This window comes from Falco naumanni, chromosome W (assembly GCF_017639655.2).
Source record: "Falco naumanni isolate bFalNau1 chromosome W, bFalNau1.pat, whole genome shotgun sequence".
Lineage (NCBI taxonomy): Eukaryota > Metazoa > Chordata > Aves > Falconiformes > Falconidae > Falco > Falco naumanni.
The window spans coordinates 26,885,922-26,894,459 of record NC_054079.1 but is presented as its reverse complement, the minus strand read 5'-3'; the positions used below and the strand labels follow the sequence as shown (position 1 = coordinate 26,894,459).

The 8,538-nt window shown below is 44.4% G+C and overlaps 1 long non-coding RNA gene across 1 annotated transcript; it reads left to right on the top strand.

Moving 5' to 3' along the window:
• Positions 1 to 6,210: 6,210 nt before the first annotated feature.
• On the top strand, positions 6,211 to 8,123 carry LOC121080529. Its single transcript, XR_005825404.1, has 2 exons — positions 6,211 to 6,364; positions 7,506 to 8,123. It is a non-coding gene; the product is annotated as an uncharacterized LOC121080529 (long non-coding RNA).
• Positions 8,124 to 8,538: the final 415 nt, after the last annotated feature.

Genomic DNA, 8,538 nt, shown 5'->3' with positions numbered 1-8,538 from the left:
AACTATTAACCCAGGACTGCCAAATCTACCACTAAACCATGTCCCTAAGAACCACATCTACGTGTTTTTTTGAATGCTTCCAGGGATGGTGATTCCACCATGTCCCTGGGCAGCCTGTTCCAGTGCTTCACAACCCTTTCAGTGAAGAAATTTTTCCTAATATCCAATCTAAACCTCCGAGAAGAGACCTACCCCCACCTGCCTACAACCTCCTTTCAGGTAGTTGTAGAGAGCAATAAGAGCCCCCCTGAGCCTCCTCTTCTCCAGACTAAACAACCCCGGTTCACTCAGCCACTCCTCATAAGACTTGTTCTCTAGACCCTTCACCAAATTCATTGCCCTTTTCTGAACACACTCCAATACCTCAATGTCTGTCTTGTAGTGAGGGGCCCAAAATGGAACACAGTGTTTGAAGTGCAGCCTCACCAGTGTGGAGTACAGGGGGACAGTCACTTCCCTAGTCCTGCTGGCCACACTGTTTTGGATACAAGCCAGGATGCTATTGGCCTTTTTGGCCACCTGGGCACACTGCTGCCTCATGTTCAGCCAGCTGTCAACCAGCAGCCCCAGGTCCTTTTCCACCAGGCAGCTTTCCAGCCGCTCTTCCCCAAGCCTGTAGTGTTGCATGGGATTGTTGTGACCCAAGTGCAGGACCTGGCACTTCTCCTTGTTGAACTTCATACAATTGGCCTTGGCCCATTGGTCCAGCCTGTCCAGATCCCTCTGTAGAGCCTTCCTATCCTCAAGCAGATCAACATTTCCCCCCTCCCCCCAACTTGGTGTCATCTGCAAACTTACTGAGGGTGCACTCAATCCCCTTGTCCAGATCATTGATAAATATATTAAAAAGGACTGGGCCCACTACTGAGTCCTGGTGAACACCACTTGTGACTGGCCACCAGCTGGATGTAACTCCATTTCCTACCACCCTTTGGGCTCAGCTGTCCAGTCAGCTTTTAACCCAGTGTAGAATACACCCCTCCAAGCCATGAGCAGCCAGTTTCTCCAGGAGAATGCTGTAGGAGGCAGTGTTTACCCATCTCTTCCTGGACTGTGGTGACTTCATTGTGCTCCTTGTCCCAGACTTCCAGTTCAGGGGGCTGAGTACCCTGAGGGTGACTGGTTTTGCTAATAAAGACTGAGGCAAAGAAAGGCATTAAGTACCTTTTCCTCATCCTTTGTGGCAATGTTCCCTGCCACATGCAATAAAGGATGGAGATTATTCTTGGCTCTCCTTTTGTTTCTAATGTATTTGTACAAACATTTTTTGTTATCTTTTATGGCAGTGGCCAGTCTGAGTTCTAGCTGGGCTTTTGCCTCTCTAATCTTTGCCCTGCATAACATCACTACTTATAGTCCTCCTGAGTTGCCTGCCCCTTCTTCCAAAGGTGGTAAACTCCTTTTTTTCCTGAGTTCCAGCCAAAGCTCTCTGTTCAGCCTAGCTGATCTTCCCCACTGGCTCATCTTTCAGCACATGGGGACAGCCTACTCCTGTGCCTTTAAGACTTCCTTCTTTGAAGAATGTCCAGCCTTCCTGGACCCCTTGACCCTTCAGACCTGTCTCCCAAGAGACTCTGTTGACCAGACTCTTTAAACAGGCCAAAGTCAGCCCTCTGGAAGTCCAAAGTAGTGGTTCTTTTGACCCCCTTCCTTTACTTCTCCAAGAACTGAAAACTATCATCTCATGATCGCTATGCCCAAGATGTCCTCTGACCACTAGTAATTCTATCCCAGCCAAAACCAGCACAATGGCCATCCTGGTGGTTTGGGTCGGCGGTGAGGGCTTCTTGTTTCAGTTCACAAGATTGGTCTCCTCTTTGCCCTGGGGCAGGGATTAGATGGATGCCCCTTGAATAGCCTCCTAGGAGGGTTCCATACCCCTTGTGCATGTTCAAACTTCTTTGTGTCTCTCCGATCCTTTTGGCACACCCCATTCTCTTAAACTACTCTTTACAGAGAACAGAGAGAACAGATAGAGCAGGGGCACAGAGAGACAAAGCACTTCAGAATAGGAAGAATGCTCTAGGCACTAGTGAGCACAAACAAGACCCTTCAGGGATTCATCAGAGGTAGGTGAGCCAAAGCCTTGTTGTCTGCATGTGATAGTTACTGGAGACTCCTTCTTGCAGGCGATGGAGGCATCAATCTGCCAACTTGACCTGATGTCTTAGGTGGTTTGTTGTTTGCCAGGAGCTAGGATCCAGAATGTTGCAGAGGGACTGCCAGGGTTTGTCCAGCCCTCCAACTATTACCCCTTTCCTGTTTGTTGTGGTTTAACCTTGGCCAGCAACCAAGTACCATGCAGCCGCTCACTCACTTCCCCTCACCCAGAGAGATGAGTAAGAGAATCGGAAAGGAATGTAAAACTCAAGGGTTGAGATAAGAACAATTTAATAGGTAAAGCAAAAGCCAAGCATGCAAGCAAAGCAAAAGAAGGAATTCATTCACTACTTTCCATCAGCAGGCAGGTGTTTGGCCATCCCCAGGAAAGCAGGGCTTCATCACGCATAAGGGTTACTCAGGAAGACAAACACCATAATGCCAGATGTCCCCCCCCCTTCCTTCTTCTTCTAGTTTATATACTCAGCATGATGTCATATGGTATGGAATATCCCTTCGGCTAGTTTGAGTCACCTGTCCTGGCTGTGTCCCCTCCCAGTTTCCTGTGCCCCTCCAGCCCTCTCGCTGGCAGGGCCCAAGAAACCAAAAAGTCCTTGATTTAGTATAAACATTACCCAGCAACAAATAAAAACATCAGTGCGTTATTGACATTATTCTCATACTAAATCCAAAACACAGCACTGTATGAGCTACTAAGAAGAAAATTAATTCTATCCCAGCTGAAACTAGGATACTGTTCTTCCATGTAGGCAGGAATAGTACTGTCAAGGGTATCCCAAAGCATATCAAGAGTGACTACAGAGCTCGGGATGAGGGTAAAGGGCATGGGAGCTCAGATGGTGTCTTCTCAGTCCTGTCAGTGAAGGGGAAAGGCTCACGTAGAACCAGATTCATTCAGCAGATCAACATCTGGTTGTGGGGCTGGTATCACACTGATAGATGTTTGACTTCTATAACTATTTGACCCTGTTTGAGGAGTGAGGACTACTGAGCAGGGATGGGATACATTTGACAGTGGGGCAAGAGTGTCTTTGCAAAAAGGCTTGCTAACATACTGAGGAGGACTGTAAGCTAGGTATGTTGCTGGGGGTTACTACAACCTGAAGAGAAATGAAAGTGCAGAAGGCAGAGCAGATATGTCTAGGGGACAGCATGACAGGAGAGGCTTTCATACTTGGCATGTGTAAGGGGCTTAAGGCAGTCCTGCCGAGTTATAGGTTTGGGATATGGTTAATATGGTGAGTTAGTCTTGGCTAACAGCTAAATGCCCACCCAGCTGCACATTCATTCCCCCTCCTCAGCAGGACAGGGGAGAAAATAGGGTAAGAAAGCTCATAGGTTGAGATAAACACAGAGATTGTTTACCAGTTACTGTCATGGGCAAAACAGACTCAACTTGGGGGGGGGGGGGGGGGGGGGGGGGGGAGATTGCCAATTAAAAAAGATTTGGATAGTGAGAAACAAAGACAAGAATCAAAACAACACCTTTCCTCTCCTTCCTCTCCTAGACTCAACTTGACTCCTTCACTCTGATATCTTCTACCCTGCCCCACCTTGCTGAGCGGTGCAGGGGGATACTGGGGGGTTACAGTCAGTACATAGCAGTTTCTGTCTGCTGCTCCTTCCCTCTCACACTTTTCCCCTACTCTGGTGTGGGCTCTCCCACAGGGTGCGGTCCTTCAGGGTAAAGATCTTCAGTGTGAGTTCTCCTTGGGCTTCAGTTCCTTCAAGAAATATCCATCTTCTTGGGCAGGGGTCCTCAAACTAAGGCCCGCGGGCCGGATACAGCCCCCCCAGGTTTCTCAATCCAGCCCCTGGTATTTACAGAACCCCCCCGCCCCCCCCCCCCCCCCCCCCCCCCCGCCGGGGGGTTGGGGGGGGAAACCAAGCAGCCGCAGATGCCTGCCTGCCACTTCATTCACGCACCGGCCTCCTGTTTAAAAAGTTTGAGGACCCCTGGTCTTGGGTATTGGTCCTCTATGGGCTGCAGCGAATATCTGCTCCAGCACCGTGGAACACTTCCCTCTCCTTCTCAGCCCTTGGTGTTCCCTCTGCCGTTTCTCTTTTGGGTTCCCCCCTCTTCTCTCTCTGTCTGCTCTCTCCCCTCTCCCCCCTCCCCCCCCCTTTCTTAAATGTGTTTTCACAGATTTATTGGCTCAGCTTTGATCTGCAGTGGGTCTGTTGCCAAACCAGCTGGGACTGGCTGTGCCTGGCACAGGGCAGCCCCTGACCTCTTTCCACAGAGGCCACCCATGCAGACCTCCCACTACCAAAACATTGCCATGTTGTGACTGATTAAGGAACCCCTACAACAGAAGAAGGCTCAGAGAAGATAGGCAAGGATGATGTGCTCATGAAGCTCAGAAAAGAATACAGGAAATAACCACAGCTATTGTAAAGGAAGCTGAACTTATCTGAACTTTCTTAAGACCAAGGGGACCAGAGGGTCACCTTTGCTCCAGATAAATGGCTGTATCAGTTGAGTGGGTCAACTGGTTATGTAAATGGCCTTCCCTAAAATAATCAATAGAAAGTATTATCTCCCTTGAGACAGCCAGACTTACATGGGGGAAGGGTATATGTGTCTCAGCCCAACACAGAGTATAAAAATCGAACAACCAGCAAATTCAACTTTGAAGAGAGCAACTGTCTTGAGCTGACTTCAACCCATGTATTCCTTTCCAGCAACTAAGGATGCCCAGTGTTATGACAATGAGCAGAAAGAGACAGGTAATGGGAATTGTGTTTGTTTTGTTTTGATGTTATGTGCTGCATGGATTTTAGGCGCCCCATTGCAGCAACATGTTATCAAAATCAGAAAATGTCAGCCTTTTTTGTATCAATTCACTCAATTGGCAGTATTGTTTGTTTGCTATTACCTTGGTTGCCGTCATGTTTGCAAGGGCCCTGCAGAACATGAAAAACATGGTATTAGCTGTTCAAAAACAAAAAGGGGGAAATTATAGAATTGTAGAGAACAGAGACAGTGGGTTGTTTTGACATTGATAATGTGCAGTTTTGGTCTTGCTTTGACGATGTGCAGCTGAGATCCTGCAGCAAAGAGTTAAATAACTTTGAGGGAGTATGAGGAGAAAATAGGATGAGACAGAAAGAAAGAAAGAATGTGATCTCACCTCTAGAAGATAAGGAAACAGCATGAAGAGTAGAGAGTAGCCTATGGTGAACAGCGCTAAGGAAAGTGTTTTATGAATTTGACTGATCACTCAAACTCTATTCATAAGCAGCTTGCTGAGTTGAGAAAAAATGTACAGGCCATAAAGACTGAGAATGGGTTAATGGACTGACTACAGAGTTTAGGAATTACTGAATGGTTAAAAGATTTGTTTCTGCATGGGATAGCGGTATTAATTGCCATTGTAATCTTTTTAATGATATTGGGCTGTGTGTGGAATTGCTATATGAGAATTATGAACAGAATAATAAAAGGGGTCTGGATCACTCAAAAACAAAAAGAGGGATTTGTGGAGTGGCTGGAAGACAACGGACATATTATGAGCAATCCAGACCAAGTAACTTTGTTGTAATAGCAGGCCAAGCAGGCCAAAGCTGTAACAAGCTGCAGGTGTTGTGAAGGACATATGCAAGGCCAAGGGAGACAAAGAAACTGTGTACTGGCAGAGAGATAAGAGAGTTGGACAGAAAGATGAGAAAAAACAGGATGCCTGCACAAGGGGGGAGCAGCGTGTGGGCACCACACTGGGACCAATCATAGGGGAGGTGGAAGCGTGTGAACAAGTAGTTTTAACCTATCACCTTTTACATAACAAAGCCTGCGTAGTGTGTGTATTTTTAGCTGGGGGTATAAATTGGTGTGGGTCTATTAATAGCACCTGTAGAGTATAAATTGCGGTGCGTCTATTAATAAGGTGGCACTAACTTGATCACATTGGTCGTATAAGTTGTGTCCAAGCCTTCTGCTTCAACACGTCCCTAGGAATGTATTTAAAGATTTATATTGGAATATGAATTAGTTGTTTTCTGCAGAACTTGGAAAGGAGATTAGTCTTAGAATTTGAGCTATGGCTGCATGAGCTGCTTACAGTTCCAGCCATGGCACTTCTTCTGCCAGATCCCTAATGAAGTTTGTAGTTGAGATAGTATGCTTTTGTTTGCATTTCTAACTTCTCCTTTTCGACCCTGCTTGTGTGTTTGTTCCTAGGCAATGAATAAATATTACTTGCTGTTTCCAAATTTGAAGAGAAACATAAGGGATATTACTTTGGTAAACCATGCTTGTTTACCCTACTACTTCTGATAAAACAAGAGCCTTTACAATAATATGCTTCAGATTTTTATGCTGATAATGTGAGGGGAGAGAACTTTAAAGGTAGTTTTATGTAATAGGGAATGAATCCTTAATGAAGGCTGAAGGTTGAATAGAGGTTTATATGCAAAGTATTTTGGATGAAAAAAGCAAATAAGGATTGTGCTATTAATAAGCAGAATACATATCTGTTTCATAAAGTATAGTTAGATCCTATAGTTCTATAGAGTAGAATGGTTTAGTTGGAAGGGACCTACAATGATCATCTAGTCCATTCTGCTATAGAAGAGTTGTCCACTCTCATTCTAGCTCTTTTAGGAGGTTTAGAATATTGATTTTTTTTTTCTGCATTCAAGGGTGGGTGGGTGTGATTTTCTGATTTTCAATTACATGTTGAGAAAGAGCGCGGGGATTTAAACAGTTTCTGTGTCTAGAAACCTGGGTTGGGACAAGTTATTGCTGTCACACTGATTTTTATCAAAGCTTGTGATAATATCTCAATCTAAAACTTTTTTAAAATAATAACTTTAATGAAAGTATCTGCAAATGTCAGTCACTGATCTTGTGAGCTAGGATAGAACTGAAGCAAGCAATTTCCCTTGCTTCTATTAGGTGATGGTGCATGCATTGATAAGTGAAGTGAATGATGTACCGTGCTTTGGGAATCTCTGGGCATTATGTGTGTGGTAATGTATTTTGTGTCATGCTTGCATTTAGAAGTTGTCCTGGGGACAAAATGAGCACTTAAGGGATGACTAGAGAATTTTAACATCCCTTAAAACAAAACCCCTCTGAAGGGAAAGAAACTTCAGAAATAGCTATTTTTTTCCTTCAGCCTTAGAGTCTACTTTTGTGAAGTTTTTTGAAGCATCTAGGAACAAGTTTGTTAAACGTCTGGATTCTTGCATCAGGAGTGTCAGGTGTTGTCAGATCTGTGCGTGTCAAGAGAAGTGCAGCAGTACCTATATTGTTTCTCAAAGGAACGGCTTTCAGATGTTGTTCAGCATGCATCAGTACAGCTGTTTAGGCAGTTAGTGAAAGCTCATTTTGTTGATGATACTACATGTCCTGTCTTCTCTCTTTCTGTGATGCCATGCAGGTTGAATGATCCTAAGATGTCAGAAGCAGAGCGTCAGTCAAAGGAAAGTGAACGGGCAGACCGCAGCTTGTTTGTTCAAGAGCTTCTACTGTCCACTTTGATGCGGGAAGAAAGTTCCTCCTCAGATGAGGAAGAACGGGGAGAGATTGCTGATTTTGGTGCTATGGGCTGTGTAGATATTATGCCTCTAGATGTTGCTTTAGAAAACCTAAATTTAAAAGAGAATAGTAAAGGAAATGAGCCTCCTCTTTGATGGCATCCCACTTTGCAGACAATGTCCTCTGTGCTGTATTTGCCAATGAAAGTGGACAACAACTATTTTGGGTTTGTTTTGGTGATTGTAATTTCAGGTCTGTCACTCTTGTTACGTTGTGTACATTCAAAGGAAGAGAGAAAATATATATATGATAATCATTTCCACTTAACCAATTTTTACTTTTAGCAGGTAAATATCGGTTGCAGAGAAAAAGCTCTGCGTCCTGTAGCTTGACGTGCAAACAGCTCTCCCTAATACTCCACATTCAAACTGAAGAGGAAAAAATGAAAAATCTCTAATGAAGCTGCTGTGTGTATTTATGAATATTAATGAATAAAAATTGCTTGGATGGTTTACCTTAACTACAGCATGATTTTTTTTGCAGCGTGCATGAGTTTTAGTGACCTTGTCATTTAAAAAATGTAAGTACAAGGAGTAAAACTATAAAATCCCAAAGCTTTCCCATTATTCAAAGGTAATGTGACAAAAAAAAAAAAAAAAAAAAAAAAATTAATGCTCGCTAGCAGTTCGTGGCTGTGAAGTAGCCTTTTGAGTAACACATGACCAGTGACCTTTTTATGTGATCTCCCTGCGTATTGATGCAAACTCTGCAGCGGGCTATGTTTTTGCTTCCAGAGTGTGACATTTTGCTATACTATGACCAGTATGTTGCCCTGTTAGACATCATATCCATGTGGAATCGAACTTTGTATTCACCTGTAGGAGACAAAAACCAAGGGCCACTACTGGAATCTACCACAAAGGGCTTCTGTGTGC